Genomic DNA, 16,617 nt, shown 5'->3' on the forward strand with positions numbered 1-16,617 from the left:
CCTATTTTGAAATGGGAGGCCCATAGCCTTTAAAAGCAAGAAGCTTTCAGAGACACGAATAAGATATTCTATTGAGCATATATTGATACCAAGTTCTACACTCACTATTGGCCATTGATGTCGTTAGTGGGGATGTCATAGTATCTAGTCCATATTATGCATCATGGTGTCGAGGGTTTCTTGTCTTGTGGATGACTACCACGAGGTTATAAATTGCACTTTCTTATAAGGTGAATTTGGGCATGTTCTTCGATTCATATATATATATATATATATATATATATATATACTATCGAAGAAAAGGAGCTTTTGGTTGCTATCTATGCAACGAAGATTGGAGATACTTGTCACATGGGTGCTTGCAGAAGCTTGTTGATGAATCGATTGATTACAATTAGCGGCTAATCAAAGTCTTAAACCCATGTTCAAATTGCTTCTTCTTCATGCTCAATACACAATAGAGAGAGATGACCTGATCTACAATGCATTATAAACATGATGACCTAATCTACAATGCATTATAAACATGAATTGTATACAATACTGAATAAAGATACTCAATGGTAGCATTGCTCTTGATTTCTCAATGACTCAATAATGATAAATGAACAAATATGACTAAAGCGTAGACTCCTATTTGTAGTGTTTAATGTTGGCGAGTCGGCTACCAACTCTACCAACTCTAATAGTAATGTCCAACTAGGTGTGTTCACACAATAACTCAATAACTTTGTCCACACTAGGTTGCTTATTGGGCAGGGGAGCCACACATACCCAAATGTATATAACGCTACCGCTTCTGCTACGTTTGCTATTGTATTTTGGCCGCCTACTGTGTGTTGTCTTGCAGCCTAAATAGGTTGTGCTTTTGCTGAATGTGGTCGCCTACTGTGTGCTGTCTTACAGCCTGCATAGGTTGTCGCGTTTTTTTCTTGATGTGGTTGCCCTTATGCTCTCTAAGATCTAGTCTTTGAGTGCCCACCACTGGACCCCCCATGATGCGGCTTCTTCCACTCGTGTTTGGCTACGTTTGAAGCATCAACATGTTGTCGTACTTGCTTGGTGTCTGACCTTGACTTGGTGCGTTTGGCCCGCTTTCTTGCCTGTTGGTTGAGCGCCCCTTGCACACACACGAGCTATTTGGTATAGAATTTGCAAAAAGCAACCTTGATGAAAAAAAACACAAACTTGAGTGAGAACCGGATGTGATGGGGTTCTTTGTAATGGATCTCCATGTCCTTACGAGAGAAAAAAAAATTTAAAAAAATCATGTGCGTGGGTTATTTTGGGCATCTTTAGCCAAAAGTGGCTTTTATGCTAAAAAAAGGGGGGGAAAGTTGGGCGCCCCATTATTTTTGGGTTACACTTGCTTTTTTTTGGGTGTTAGCTTGCATATTTGGGGTACAAGCTCATAAAAGCCTGCATGTTTGAAGCGTGGGCTGAAAGTCGGCCTATGTGAGTTGTGCCTATACCTTAAGTTGATGCTTAAATGCTCTACTCACTCTAAGCAACCTTCTCTAACTTCCTACCTTCTTTAATTCCCTACACAGTTGCTAAGATCTCTGCATCTTTTACTACATGGCAAAACAACAAGCAACTTCGGGGTCCATGTGGATGCCTTTGGTGGCCAGCCCACGACTATGTCATCCATTTATGACATCAAGAGCGATATTGCAATGCAGTCTACAAGTCTGCACAGGTTCCTCCCAGCACATAAGTGCACATGACTTGTACACCTCAGGTACCTTCTCTATACTTGGGACAGCAGGTTCCAATGACGAGCTTTGATACCAATGTAAAGCCCCTACGCTAACAGACCTTACGATTAAGTATAAGCAAAGGAAACACCTCGCATCTAGCCAACCGCCCAACCATAGAGCCATTCAAGCTCACCCGTGAGCACAAAGGGGGGATAGTTACAATTGAGACATGGCTCAGCATGCAAAGTATGTCACGTGCACGCTCTCCCGAGTGTGACATGGACATGCTTCTACCCATTGGCCACCTCAAAGGTCAAGTAAGTGGCTATATTCATGTGTTTGTAAGGGCTATTATGCCAAATCATTGTAATATTGTCCACGCACCCAATGAGCAAGCAAGTGAGGACATACTTATTGGGTTATTGTGTGAACACACTTAGTTGGACATCATTATTAGGGTTGGTAGAGTTGATAGCCTGCTCACCAATGTTAGATGCTATAAATAGGAATCTAGGCTTTAGCCATATTCATTCATTGATCACTCAACTATCATCGAGTCATTGAGAGCTCAAGAGCAGTGCTACCATTAAGTATCTCTATTCAGCATTGTATATATTTCATGTTAAGAATACATGGTAGATTAGGTCATCTATCTCTATTGTGTATAAGACATGAAGAAGATGTAGTTTGTGCATGAGTTTAATTCTAATTAGGTGCTCAAATCCCAATCAATCAATTCATAAACACGCTTCCACAAGCACCCATGTTACAGTTGGGTATTTCAGAGTCTAGTAGTGTGTCCATTGTATGCAGCTGATAATGATTTCAAAGATAAAGGATCTGAGGCCTAAAGTCATGGAAGAATCACATGCACCTCCTTATGGAGAACATAGGGGAATTCTAGCTAAAACTCACACCTTAGAAAGGTATTTCTTTTGGTCTATTCTCTTAAAGGACATACAACAATATGTACGGGAATACATAACCTACTAGAAGGTAAAGTTTGACAAGCACAAGGCACCTAGACTTCTCCAACCTTTGCCCTGCCCATGACTCAAGAACCCTGGCAAAGCATAGTAATGGACTTCATTATGGATTTGCCAAAATCTTCTTATGACAATGATGCCATTTGGACCATCAATAATAGGTTCAGCAAGCAAGCATGCTCAATTAGTGTGAGGAAGAACATCAAGCCAAACCATATGGCAAGATTATTTCTTTCCCACATCTTTAAACACCATAGGACAACAAGTCTCTTTTGGAGGCCTTGTTTTACAACATGGGCACAAACTTTAATTTCTCATTAGCCTCAGTCGAGCTAGATCTATTGAAATGTTACGTGACAGAACAAATTTCTGCATGGGAGAAGTATTTGCCTTCAATGGAATTCGCCTACAACACCACCGTGCATTCCTCGAGAGGGAAGGCACTTTAAGGCAAAGTTGTGCTGCCTTGCATCCTTCGCACAAAGAATGAGATATTTGGGGCATATGAGTGTGTACAAGACTTGGATACTACCTATGCTCAGGTGCACACAGTAATCCAAAGGTCTCAAAAGAGACATAAGAAAGTTGCGGACAAGCATAGGTAACAAATGGAAGTCACGGAACGTGATTGGATATTGCTGAAACTTGACAAGGCTCGCCTTGGAAAGAGACCTAGACAAGAAGGCAAGTACTCAAAAATCTCAAACAGATACTATGGTACCTTCAAAGTGACCAAGAAGATCAATGATGTGGTGACCAAGAAGATCAATGATGTGGCATTCATACTTGCATTGTCTAATCACTCGAAGATTCGTAATGCTTTTCATGTGAGCTTTTTGAAGCCATATGTGGGAACACCTCCAACCAGAACAAATAGTATTTCACAGGGAGCGGAAGGCTCATGGAGGTAAAATAACGTGCCAACACCTTGTAAAACTCAAGAACTACCTTGCCCTTGATTTTACATGGATGAACGAGGATTATTTCAAGGATTATCCCAATCTCTTGAAACACTACCTCAAAGCTTTTCAATTGCTGACAATTGATTAAAAGCCAAGGGGATGTCACAAACCCCTAAACCCTCGGAATGATTGATTTCAATCATGTCTATGGTCATGGCCATGGGGCAAATGTCACTTAAGATGTGTCCATGACAAGACAAGTGTCTTGTTCACATGTGTACGAATGGATCCTTAGGAGCCCAACAACATGGCAAGATATGTATTCAAGTACAATTAGTAGATGGGACTTCTTCCCTTGAGCACAATCGATTTCATGTGTTTGTGCTTTGCAACTTTAATTTGGTTGTGTGAAATTGTTTAGGATGTCTAGACATTGCTTAGATTTAATGGAATGAAATGTCCAAAATGATAGGGACGTCTTGATGGACTTGTGTGATGCATCCCTGTTTGGAACTAACATGTGTTTTATGGGTTTTGCAAATCGTAAGTATCTAATGAGTTGACAGTAGTCCCATCATGATCACCACATCTCAATAAGGAAAGGGAGTCAAGTCCTAAAATCTAGGGGAGTTGGCTATTTTTGGCAAGAATCTAAATGGAATTTCCATTTGCGTTGTGGCCTTCATAAGCAAAGCAAACGGGAGTATGCCTCAAAGCACCTTCGCCAGAAAGTCCACCAATGGCAAGATATGTATTAAAGTACAATTAGTAGATGGGACTTCTTCCCTTGAGCACAAACGATTTCATGTATCTGTGCAACTTTAATTTAGTTATGTGAAATTGTTTAGGATGTTTGGACATTGTCAAATCCCCACGAATCTCCTCGTGTTCGTTCTTGGTACGCGACTCGAAACCTGCGAACAAACGAATAAACAAACAAGGGGGTGCAGGCCTGACTCACCTCCCAACCATGACAGCCGTGGGCGAGCCCACGGTCTTGGCTGTCCCCACCAAGCCACGAGCTGAGCTAACTAGGTTGACGTACCGACCAATCTCCTCCTCGCGACGTCCCATACCGCTACGAAGCTGCCCTCGTGGGCCTCGAGATTGCTGTCGGCCTTGGCTGCATAAAGCAGGTGCACGTCTGCACTAGATCCAGGCTCCAAGACCATAGAGCTCTCACAAACTTGCGAGACTCTCTATATCTCAATAAATAACCTTGGCCACCCTTTTATAGGCTCTTGGCCGGTCATCGGGCATCCACACTTGGGCGCCCGCCCGTCCATACTTGGGTGCCCGCCAGTTAGTCTATCCCTAACTCAGCTCGTCAATCAGCATGCCTAGCTCCAAGCTTCCCCAAGCCTCGAAACTAGTCTTGCGTGCGTATAGCACACGGTAGATACACACTGTGCACATGACATACTCCCCTTGGTTGTCCCCACAGAGCCACGAGCTGAGCTAACTAGGTTGACGTACCGACCAATCTCCTCGCGACATCCCATACCGCCACGAAGCTGCCCTCGCGGGCCTCAAGATTGCTGCCGGCCTCGGCTGCGTAAAGCAAGTGCACATCTGCACTAGATCCAGGCTCCAAGACCATAGAGCTCTCACAAACTCGCGAGACTCTCTATATCTCAATAACTAACCTTGGCCACCCTTTTATAGGCTCTTGGCCGGTCATCGGGCGTCCACACTTGGGCACCCACCCATCCATACTTGGGTGCCCGCCCGTTAGTCTATCCCTAACTCAGCTCGTCAATCAGCCTGCCTAGCTCCAAGCTTCCCCAAGCCTCAAAACTAGTCTTGCGTGCGTGTAGCACATGGTAGATACACACTGTGCACAGACAGACATTGCTTAGATTTGATGAAATGAAATGTCCAAAATGACAGGGACATCTTGATGGACTCATCCCTGTTTGAGACTAACACGTGTTTTATGGGTTTTGCATATCGTAAGTATCTAATGAGTTGATAGTGGTCCCATCATGACCACCACATCTCAACGAGGAAAGGGAATCAAGTCCTAAAATCTAGGGGAGTTGCTATTTTGGCAAGAATCTAAATGGAAATTCCGTTCGCGTCATGGCCTTCGTAAGCAAAGCAAACGGGGGTATGCCTCGAAGCACCTTCGCCAGAAAGTCCACCAATTAAGATCTTTTTAGAGTTGGCAGTAGTACAAGGTCAAGTGATAAGATTGAGACGTCGCACACACACTTGTCATTTCAGCCCATGCATGTATCTTCATGTGTCATTTCAGCCCATCCTTTCGATTTCCAAATCTTTTAACCTCAAACCTGTAAAATTGAAGCCCTCTCCCTTCATTTTGAGATAGGTGTAACATAGGGTAGCGTTTTATATCCAAGTATCCAGGTATATGCAAGTCATCACACAATAGGCGGCCAAAATCAGGACTATTTAGGCTGCAGTAAAGCACACAATAGGCCACCAGATTCGGCAAAAATGCAGCCTATTCAGGCTGCAAGACAGCACACAGTACACGGCCATCCCGAGCAGCAAAACGCAGCAGAAGGGTGCCTCAAAGGGGGTGCAATAGGCCGTCCCGTTTGTGGATGGATGGAGCCTTTTATATCAGGGTATATGCGGCTGTGTGTGCAAGTGGCACTCAGCCAAAGGGCAAGAAAGAGGGCCAAACGTACCTAGTAGAGGGTAGACAGAGCAAGCAAGCAAGACGGCTTTGGTGCTAAGAGTGCCGCAGACAAGGGTAGAAGAAATCGCGTCAAGGGGGGTCTAGTAGTGGGTACTCAAAGGCTAGATCTGGGAGAGCTTAAAGGCAGCCAGATAGGGCAAAAACACAGCCTATTCAGGCTGCAGGACAGCACATAGTAGGCGGCAATACACAGCAACAAAACACAGCAGAAGGGCACCTCCAAGGGGGTGCTGCATGTTGGGTATTTCGGAGTCTCGTGTCCTACATGTCGACCTCGTATACCTATTAGTATTTGTGTATCCATCTACATGTGGTTGTATAGGTTTGAACACCTATTTAGGTGTGAGCACCCCATGTTTGTGTAAGTGTGCCTATATGTGTGTGAACACCCTCTTATCTGGATAAGATATGTGTGTGCCATGTGTCATGTCCTCATATGCAAGTGTGGTTTGTGTGAGTCAAAAGATAAGGTTTGCAACCTATAAAAGCATGCACTTGGTATACTTCAAATCATATCAAGCAATACAATTCTCATTGAGTCGTGCAAACACTTGAGCATTGGAGCATTGTCTTTTTCTTCTTTTCCTCTCTCAAAAAACTCCAATATGGAGCTTTACCCTCCTTAGGGTAGTAGCAGCATGCCTTCAGTGGTATCAGAGCCACCAGCCAGTCACTCTCTAGACCTTGCGCGCCAATGCTTCTTTGGATCTTGTGTCTCCACTTGCGCCGCCCATTTGCACCGCCCGCCTGGCGGACCCCATGATAGGGTGCCGGCCGGGCTGACTTGAGCACCACCGCTCAGCCGGCTGGGCAGACCGGGGAGGCAAGGATCCCAGCCACCCATTCGACCAAGTGGTGCCATTATGCCTTGCCAGGCCAGGTTCATTTTTTGCCTCATCTGTGGCAATTTTTCCCTTCGACTACTCCAACCCGGGTTTTTTCGTTTTGCATCGCTTGTTGCACCGGTTTTCGTCTCCAACCCGGTGGTTTCACATTGCCAACAGCCTACCATCGCTGATGCGCGCCTAGTAGCCTACTTCAAACCCCGCGGTTTTGCATCGCCAACCTGCAGTTCTCTTGTCAACGGGTCTCGCCATCCAACACCGATTGTCCTACTCTGACGGAATGCACAGCCGAAAAACAAGACAAGTGCTGTAGAGAACCAAAACACAGAAGTGTAGAGAGAGAGATAGAGAGAGAGAGAGAGAGAGAGAGAGAGAGAGAGAGAGAGAGGCTGTATAAACTCTGCTATATGCACAAGATCCGGTACAAAACTAGGTGTGGGGCAAGGGTGGTATTTATAACACCCCCAAGTGCTGGTCAGCCAGGTCAAAACAACCGGCAGGATGCTCAACATGTCCACAACTGTGAAAAAGACACTCGGCCAGCAAAGGACATCAGTCGGCCAGTCCTGAGAGAGACGGCAAGCAATCAAGAGAGTCAGCCAGCACAGGACAGCCTCCCACAACCCAAGAAAAAATAGGGAAAAACATGAAAAAATGGGAAAAAATGAGAAAAGCTCTGAGCGGGCACACCCACAACAAAGGCCCTCACAGTATAGACAGGAGATGACTGTTAATAGCCCCTCTCAGCTCCTGGATGTGGAACCAACCCCAATGAGCTGGAATGCTACCGGAGCATAGCCTGAGGTAGAGACTTTGTGAAGAGATCCACCGCATTGTCCTCCGTCGTACAATAAACAAACAAGATGTCACAAGCCAAAATCTTCTCACGAACAAAGTGATATTGTATCTCTATGTACTTGGTCTGAGCATGGAAGACCGGATTCCGAGCAATAGCTATATAGCTCTAGTTATCGCACTGGATGACCGTGGGTTCCTTCTATGGAAACCCAATCTTGCCAAGCAACCTCTGCAGCCACACAACCTCGCAAGCACCACCACAAGCAACCCCATACTCTACCTCTATAGATGACAAGGCAATAGTCGGTTGCCTCTTGCTGCTCCATGAAATAGCTCATGAGCCAAGGGTAAATCTGTAGCCTGATGTAGATCTCCTCGTGTCTGGATCTCCTCCCCAATCTGAGTCACTCCAATTCTCCATCCCAAGGGTCTCTAGCAACTCATGAACACACTGCTAGCTGAGAAACAAAGAACCCCCTCTTGGTCTGCCAAATCTCCAATCCCAAGAAGAAATGGAGTAAGCCTAAGTCGGTCATCTCAAACTCCTGTGACAAGGCAACCTTCGTCACTGAAATGTGCTCCACATGACCGCCAGTGAGAATGAGATCATCCACATAAAGAATAATCAACGTGACCAAACCGCGTTCCCAAAAGAGATACGAGTTAGGACCTACAACTGATCTCTGAAATCCTGTCCATAGAAAGAAGGAATCAATCCTCTAATTCCAAGTCCTAGAGGCCTGCTTAAGACCATACAAGGCCTTCCGCAACCTATAAACTATCACCTTTGATCCCAGAACCTCAAAGCTTGGGGGCTGCTCAACATACACCTACTCCTGCAAGTCACAATTAAGGAACGCAGATTTTACATACATCTGATATAAGAATTTTCCGAATCATGGTCATCCTTGTTGTCGGTGCAAAGGTATCCTCATAGTCGATGCCAAGCCGCTGAGCATAGCCCTTAGCCACAAGTCTGGCTTTGTGCTTGTCCACCGACCCATCTGATGTATACTTGGTCTTAAAGACCCAGTTGACACCAATGACAGACAAATTTCACAGGCTCGAAACCAACTCCCAAGTTTTATTCTTCTCTATGGCATCCAGTTCCACTTGCATGGCTTTCCTCCAAGTCTCCTGAGAAGAGCTTCCTTCACGGCAGTGGGCTCTTTATCACGAATGATACAAAGCATAGTTTACCAATTACAACGCCTTGGAATGACTTTTGTCACGAACCTTGTGCGATCTTCGAGGTCCATCCTCTGTGCTCCACTCGGAGGGAAGCTCCGTAACACCTAACTCCCGTATGGTGTCTAACAACTACTTTGGAACTCGAACAGAATGCGGAGCCTCTTGCTGCTATTGGGGCTCATCTCCAGCCTCAGACTCAATCTCTACAACTGAGTCCGACTGTCTAGCTAGAACAATAGACTGAGAATCATCCTCAGACTCATTTGGTTCTCCAAGAAGTGGCGGCTCATCAATAGTGGAAGCTGGAACATGCTCCTCAAAGATAACATCTCTGTTGACAACAACCTCGTTTCGTTGTGGATCATATAACCGATAGCCTTTGAAAAGAGAGTTATATCCCACAAATACAAGCTTCTGGGACTTCAAGTCGAGCTTCCCCCTCTACTTCTTTGGAATGTGAACATAGGCATCACTCCCAAACACACGGAAATGAGAGACATCTGGTTTCCTGCCAAAATAAGCCTCAAATGGAGTCATCTTTGGTACTGAAGTCGTCGGAGATCGGTTGGACAGCCGTAGCCACAGCCTCTCCCCAAAGTGGACGAGGAAGATCATGATGCTCCAGCATCGTCTTCGCCATCTCCAGCACAGTCCGGTTCTTATACTCAACTACTCCATTCTCTAAAGACAAACCTATACTGGCCAGCTCCCGCTTGATGCCATGTTCCGCACAAAACCACACAAAAGCATTACAAGAGAATTCTCCTCCTTTGTCAACCCGAAGAGTCTGCACCTGCAATCCAAACTTCTTCTCCACCATAACATGCCACTCCTTGAACCAAGCAAAAGCTTGGTCCTTCTGGGAAAGAAAGTAAACCCATGTGAATCTGCTACAATCATAGTTTTTTCATACGGCAATCATACAACATACGCATATGAGTGTGGAAGTATGAAATAAGTATGGTTCAAACCTTGGAGAAATTCCATATGTGGGAGTTAATACTTGATTCTTAAATTAAAGGGTAGACATACCATTTACAAATAAGTGAACCATAAGAAACTTAAAATATGTGAAAGCCATGATAGATGGTCTATCATGGTTTTCACAAATTGACCATGTTTCATCCATCATAACTTTCACACATTGACAATTAATCTCTAATATCTACGTCTAGAAAAGATACAAAACATTTTTTTTTTGGCTCGAGTCTAAAAAGTTTTTCCATACGTGACCGGGTATGGAAGTATGGAATATTTTCCATGTGAGTATGAAAAAACTATGGCTACAATCATCAAGCAACATAAAGTACAAAGACCCTCCCAAGGATGGAGTCTGCATATGTCCACACAAGTCAGTGTGTACCAACTCCGAAGGTTTCGAAGCCTGCCTAGTAGCTTGCTTCGGAAAAGATTCCCTATGCTGCTTACATGAATGCAAGAACTACATCATTCCTGCCTAAAGCCAACATCTGGCAAGTCATCCACCATCTGGTCCCGGAAAGCCCGCCGCAATGCATCCACATTCAAGTGGCCAAAACGCAAGTGCCACAAATCACCAATCTGAGTGCTTGTTAAAGAAGAGAGTGTTCAAAGTTTGTAGATGCCATTCTCCACTACGCCTTCCCATACAACCTAGCCTGTTTCTTTGTCCCGTAGAGCAACAGCTCCTCAAACTCCACCCGGAAGCCAGTCTTGCAAACCTCGTGCACTGACACTAGATGAAAACCAAGTGCTGGGACGTAAAGAACACGAGAGGAATGCTTCCCCCCTTTGCCATCGGGAATAATCTCCATCTTGCCCTCGCTGTGAATCGGTATAGTGAAATTGTCGCCAATGAAAATGCGATCTGGCTGCCTTTTAAGATCCTGTAATAACTCTTGGAAAGGAGTCATGTGCCTGGAAGCACAACTATCGAGAATCCACACTCGAGTATCCCATCAGCTCAGACATTAAAGTGATAGCCATGTCCTCCGAAGATATCTCCTTTTCCAGCCTAAAGAACCTCTTGCTGAAGAGCTTGCAACTTGTTGATGTGCTCCCGCATCGTCGAAGACTTTGCAAGATCCATCATCCGCATCTGCACTACCAAGGAAATCCCCTTCATTGGTGATACCTTGTTATACAAAGAAGTCAAATGCTACCAAGTCCCTCTAGCCAGCGTCATATGTTTGATATGATTAATCACCTGTGGTGTGCAATTAAGGAAGATGAAAGAACGCATACAGGCATTCACACGATCATATAACTGTGTCTGAGCCTCCCGTTCTTTCCGAGTAGAGGGTAAAATCTCCCCGTCCTCCAACTCCGGTCGTGGAACACCAACCACAATGAAATCAACCAAGTCATAAGACTCCAAGACATACTCAATCATTACCTGCCGGATGCCGTAGTTGGTCCTGTCCAACTATCAATCCACCAAGAATGTGGGGAGAGAGTAGGGATCTTCACGCGCTTCTCAGCCATCTCAAGCAAGCCTGCCATCTCAAAGGTTCACAAGGTCTTGTGAAGGGAGGGTAGGTGGAAGAAGAGGCTGCAAATAATATGCAAGGTGGCTGTCCAATGGTGATGGCCACCTTCTACCCGATCTCCAAGTCCCAAGCAACCCAAGAAATCTCCAATTGACACCAAAAACTCAAACAAAATGTTGATTTCTTCAGCATGAATCGGGAAATAACATCTATGCCCTCTAATATTAAAGGGGACATAGAACTCCGGCAACAAAAATTGCAGCGCCTCCCGATTCATGGCGTGGAGTGCGCGAACATTTTCCCTTTTTGTTTGCAATGCAAGCATTGCAGCTTGATGTTCCCTTTGAGCGCTTGTCATTAAATTTGCCCGAGTCTGATGTTCATGATCTGGACCTCCCTCGGTCACCTCTTCAATTCTCACTTTTTGTACAGGACGGACATCCAAAATTTGTAACATTCGTTCATCGGTAAACGTAACTGGTCTAAGTAACTTATCGTATCTGAAAGTGATACATCTTATCAACTTCGACAAAAATTCAAGGGAGATATGGAACAAGTTGGAAAACCCCTTTTGCAATAAAATTAATAACTCCAAAGTGTTCTTAAAACAAAAATACTATACATTAAAAATGAAGGAGCAACACTCACTTCAAGAACTGTTGAAGCACTATTGGTTATTTATTACAACAACTTGGTGCCCTCGCTAGCAACATTAATGAAGATGACAAGAAAGATGTTCTCTTTTCTAGTCTTGAGGACATAGACAAATTCAAAGAAGTGCTCTCTACTGTCTAGGCAGATGACTTATGATACCATCGTAGTAGTCCTTGATGAAGACAAGAGGTTACAAGACCAGAACACAATGTTCCTCCACATGGAGAAAAGCTTCTTCTCAAAACAAAGAAGGAAATTCACAGGCAAGGCAGTGAAGTGTACATATTGCCGAAAGCTGAAGACAGGGGCTTCAAGAGAATGGCCAAGGAACAAGGAAAAAAACACGTAAACTTGGTGGCAAAAGATGCAAATTCAAAGGAGGAAGAACTAGAAAAGCTAGAGACTTCTACAGTAGCACCTAATAAAGCCCTTTTTGCTGACCTCTCCGATCTCTCTCTTACATAGATAGATAGAAACTCGGCTTTCTAGTCCATTTTTATCTCTTTTTGTGTTTGAATCGGGTTCTCCACCCAAGATGTCCCCCAAGATCTGAAAAATAATCTTAAGTGTGGTTATGTTTTCCCGCCTATATGTTTGTATCGCCATGTGCTATAAAAGGCTTTGTAGTTTCCTCAATTACCTTGTTTTGAGTCAAGGGGATAGTCTAGAAGAACTAAGGAATCTTATGTGTGGTCAAGCTCCATTTGCAGACTTGATTGTGATCTGTTGTATCATGCCAGGTACGACCACTGTGATCTTTTGCATCACGTGGTACCAGTACCAGAAGTATGAAGACCACTTCATAAGATATCACACAGTGCCCCGCGTCAAGCGATGGACCAGCTCGCGCCGTTTTGCATCCAGCCGGAGCGCAACACTCCATGTTTGTGTAAGTGTGCCTATGTCAGTGTGAAAACCATCTTATCTGGATAAGATAAGTGTGCGCCATGTGTCATGTCACTATATGTGAGTGTGATTTGTGTGAGTCAAAAGATAAGGTTTGCAACCTATAAAAGCATGCACTTGATGTACTTCAAATCATATCAAGCACTACAATTCTCATTGAGTCATGCAAACACTTGAGCATTGGAGCATTGTCTTTTTCTTCTTTTCCTCTCTCAGCGAACTCCAACATTGGAGACATGTCCAACAACCATGCTAGTGGAGTTTGGCCCGGTGTGTGGAGCGCAGAAAGTTAGATTTGTCGCCAAAAGCTCTGTACTGGGTTGGATCGATGGAGTATCATTTGCACCCGTGTTCCAAGCGAAGTAGCAAGGGATACCATGTGCACCCTCTCCCAAGTGACATGGGCATGCATCTATCCAAAAGCCACCTCAGAGGTCAACATGGGCTATTATGCCAAATCATTGTAATATTGTCCACGCGCCCAATGAATAGCCTAGTGTGGACATCGTTATTGTGTTATTGTGTGAACACACTTAATTGGACATTATTATTAGGATTGGTAGAGTTGGTAGCCAACTCACCAACATTAGACACTATAAATAGGAGTCTAGACTTTAGCCATATTCATTCATTTATCACTCAATTATCATTGAGTCATTGAGAGCTCAAGGGCAATACTACCATTGAGTATCTCTATTCAACATTGTATATATTTCATGTTAGTAATACATGGTAGATTAGATCATCTCTCTCTACTCTGGAGAGGGCATGAAGAAGCAGCAGTTTGTGCATGGGATTTAAGTCTGTGATTAGGAGCTAATCACAATCAGTCAATCCATAAACACGCTTTCACAAGCACCTAATCCTTGGCGTCCCACACCACCAATACACACACATCGGATGAAAACACAAAGTAGTGTCACGGTCTCGAGTTCAAGTCTCAAAGAAGTCTCTCCCAAACTGACCCATAAAGTCACTTATATAAACCTCCTATAAATCAAGAACCAAATATAGGACATGTCTCGTAAAAGCTACTGACCTCCACTTAAGATGCCTAATTCCTAGGCTATGGTTAACCTAACATGAAGGTCTTAACCTCAGTTACTCTTGGGATGTAACACTTTGCATCAGGTACATAACAACGAAGGTGTTAGCTTTGTTCATGACATTGAGCCAAGGTGATTAGAAAATAAATGTGTCTCTAACAACCGAAAATCGATACTCTCTTCAAAGAGTAAGAAGTTCTCATCTCCAAAATCACCTCTATGAAACTCGAGTATGGTGTTTCAAAAGAATCAAAGACTAATTTTTACATGTCCATGCAACGGTCTTTAACTCCGTATTAACATGGAGATTTAAATAATTGTAACATCCACTAGAACACCAAAGGTAAGTCGTGGACTGTTCTTGCTACCTAGCAAGGTTGACAAGTCTACTGTCAAGTTAGGTTAACCAAGAATTATGGGTTAAGACATCTTACAAGGAGGTCAGTGGCATTTGTGAGGCATGGGCTAAATAATCCCCGGTAGGGTTAATAGGTTGTTAGGCTAACCATGCTAGGGAGATTAGGGAAGTAACATTCATGTAAGGGGATGTCACGTGCACCCTGCGCTGGGGTACACAATGACACACTAGCATGATCATCAATGCAAACATTTGTACAGAATAGTACCTTTTTATAGGAATATTTGACGTACGCAATGACCCCATTGTGAGCCCTCAATCCAAGGACAGTCTCGCACGAGATACGTAGGTCAATCTCAGAGCCATAGAGGTCAGTCGAGTGTCGGTCCTCTTAACCCACTTGGAGAATTCATCATATAGTGCATGTAGAAGTCAGCTTTAGCAGTAGGTCTTGCATTTAGTTGCATTAGAAAGCATATGGGACAGCCAAAGCCATCCCATGATCATGGTAGCCCACAAAGGGGCAACATCTAGGCCATGCAGGGGCACAGCAGCCGGTCGGCTGCCTGATATTGCCCCTACCAGTCGGCCTGCTATGGGGGCTTTGGAGCTCCTGTCGGCCAGCTTAAATGAAGGCAACAGCAGTCAACCAGTAGGCAGAAGTCAGCCAAGACAAAATACAACACAAGATACCAAGTGCAGCATTTAGTGCTGCGAAATCTGCATTTTTTGTCAACTAGCAAGAAGCTGACAGCTTACCTGGACCGACCAGCAGCCTTTGAGCATATAAAAGCAGCCACATCAGTCCCTCATTCATCATTCAGTATTCAGCAAAGCTCATCAGCAGTTCAAGCAGCAGATATTCATCCTATCATCTCTAGGCAATCATTGAATATCCTCTTCAGCATTCCACCAACATCGTGCTGTCCTACAGCTATCAGGACTTGCATAAGTGGCCCGAAGAGTCTTCTCCAATGCCTCGAATCGGTAGATACTCGGCAAACGTACGGTCTTCCTCGTCCTTGCGTCGGGCAGTCATGTTGAGCAGTCATATCACTTGTTCTCAAGCATTGTACAACATTCTCCAAAGAATAATATAAGCAAATACTCCTGCTTGCAGGGGGGGGCCTTCACTGGGTTTTTGTGACCCAATAAGGTGTCGTCTACTTCACTCTTATTCTCTTATCTCTCTCTTCTCAATGAATTGGATGCTAAAGAATCTCACAACATAAAGGTATAAAGAAGGCCCTGTTGTGCGTTACCACAATCAACCTCAGTGCATGTAACAAGGCAACCATTAATAATGGAACTAGAAGACAATGATCTTTTTTCCGTTACCACGATCAACCTCAGTGCATGTAACAGGGCAACCATTAATAATGGAACTAGAAGACAATGATCTTTTTTCCGGCTTTGATATAGAGTGAATTGGAGGAGTGATGATATATGAAAATCTGGCATGAAAGGTAAAACAGTTTTGCACACCTTTTAAAATGTAACAGTTAAAAATGTGGTTTTTAGTTATTTATTGTGCCATTTTTTCATGTTTTTTTATTTTATTTTTTAGGGATCTTTGAAAAGTTTCTTTTTTAAGTTTTGTACTATGCAACAAATAGAGAGGAAAGACAGTCTAGAGAGGGATTCGAAATGCAAATCAGATGTGGGTGGGTGGGTTGGTGAGCGGGTGGGTCGGTGGGGGGGGGGGGTTGTGTGTGTGTGAGAGAGAGAGAGAGAGAAAGAGAGAGAGAGAGAGAGAGAGAGAGAGAGAGAGGTGCAGCTCAATTGACAAAAAACAGAGAGGGAATCAGAGATGCTAATGTTTAAAACCTTAGATAGATTTAAAAAATCCCCACCATGAGCGAGTTTTTCGATGAGTAGAAAATACAAAACATGTTTAAAAACGAGCAAGTTTTTATCCAAATGTTTACAAGTGCATAAAAATTTGCTTGTTTTTAGTACTAACTATCTTTCTTCTGAAAATCCAATGTTTCTCTACTAAGTCTCTCCCAGCAACAACAAACCCCCCTTGTGCACGCTCCTCTCTGTCTTTGTAAAGTGCATAGTAAGGTGACCCTGATTATTGACAGCCCATCTC

At 44.0% G+C, this 16,617-nt stretch overlaps 1 protein-coding gene across 1 annotated transcript in view; it reads right to left on the reverse strand.

Moving 5' to 3' along the window:
* The window catches only part of EMB2753 (tetratricopeptide repeat (TPR)-containing protein), a 53,386-nt gene that overhangs the window by 16,522 nt on the left and 20,247 nt on the right, over nt 1-16,617 (reverse strand). The gene's annotated exons all lie outside the window — the stretch shown is intronic.

Source organism: Cibotium barometz, chromosome 40, assembly GCF_041138505.1.
Source record: "Cibotium barometz isolate CiBa-2024 chromosome 40, ASM4113850v1, whole genome shotgun sequence".
Taxonomy (NCBI): domain Eukaryota; kingdom Viridiplantae; phylum Streptophyta; class Polypodiopsida; order Cyatheales; family Cibotiaceae; genus Cibotium; species Cibotium barometz.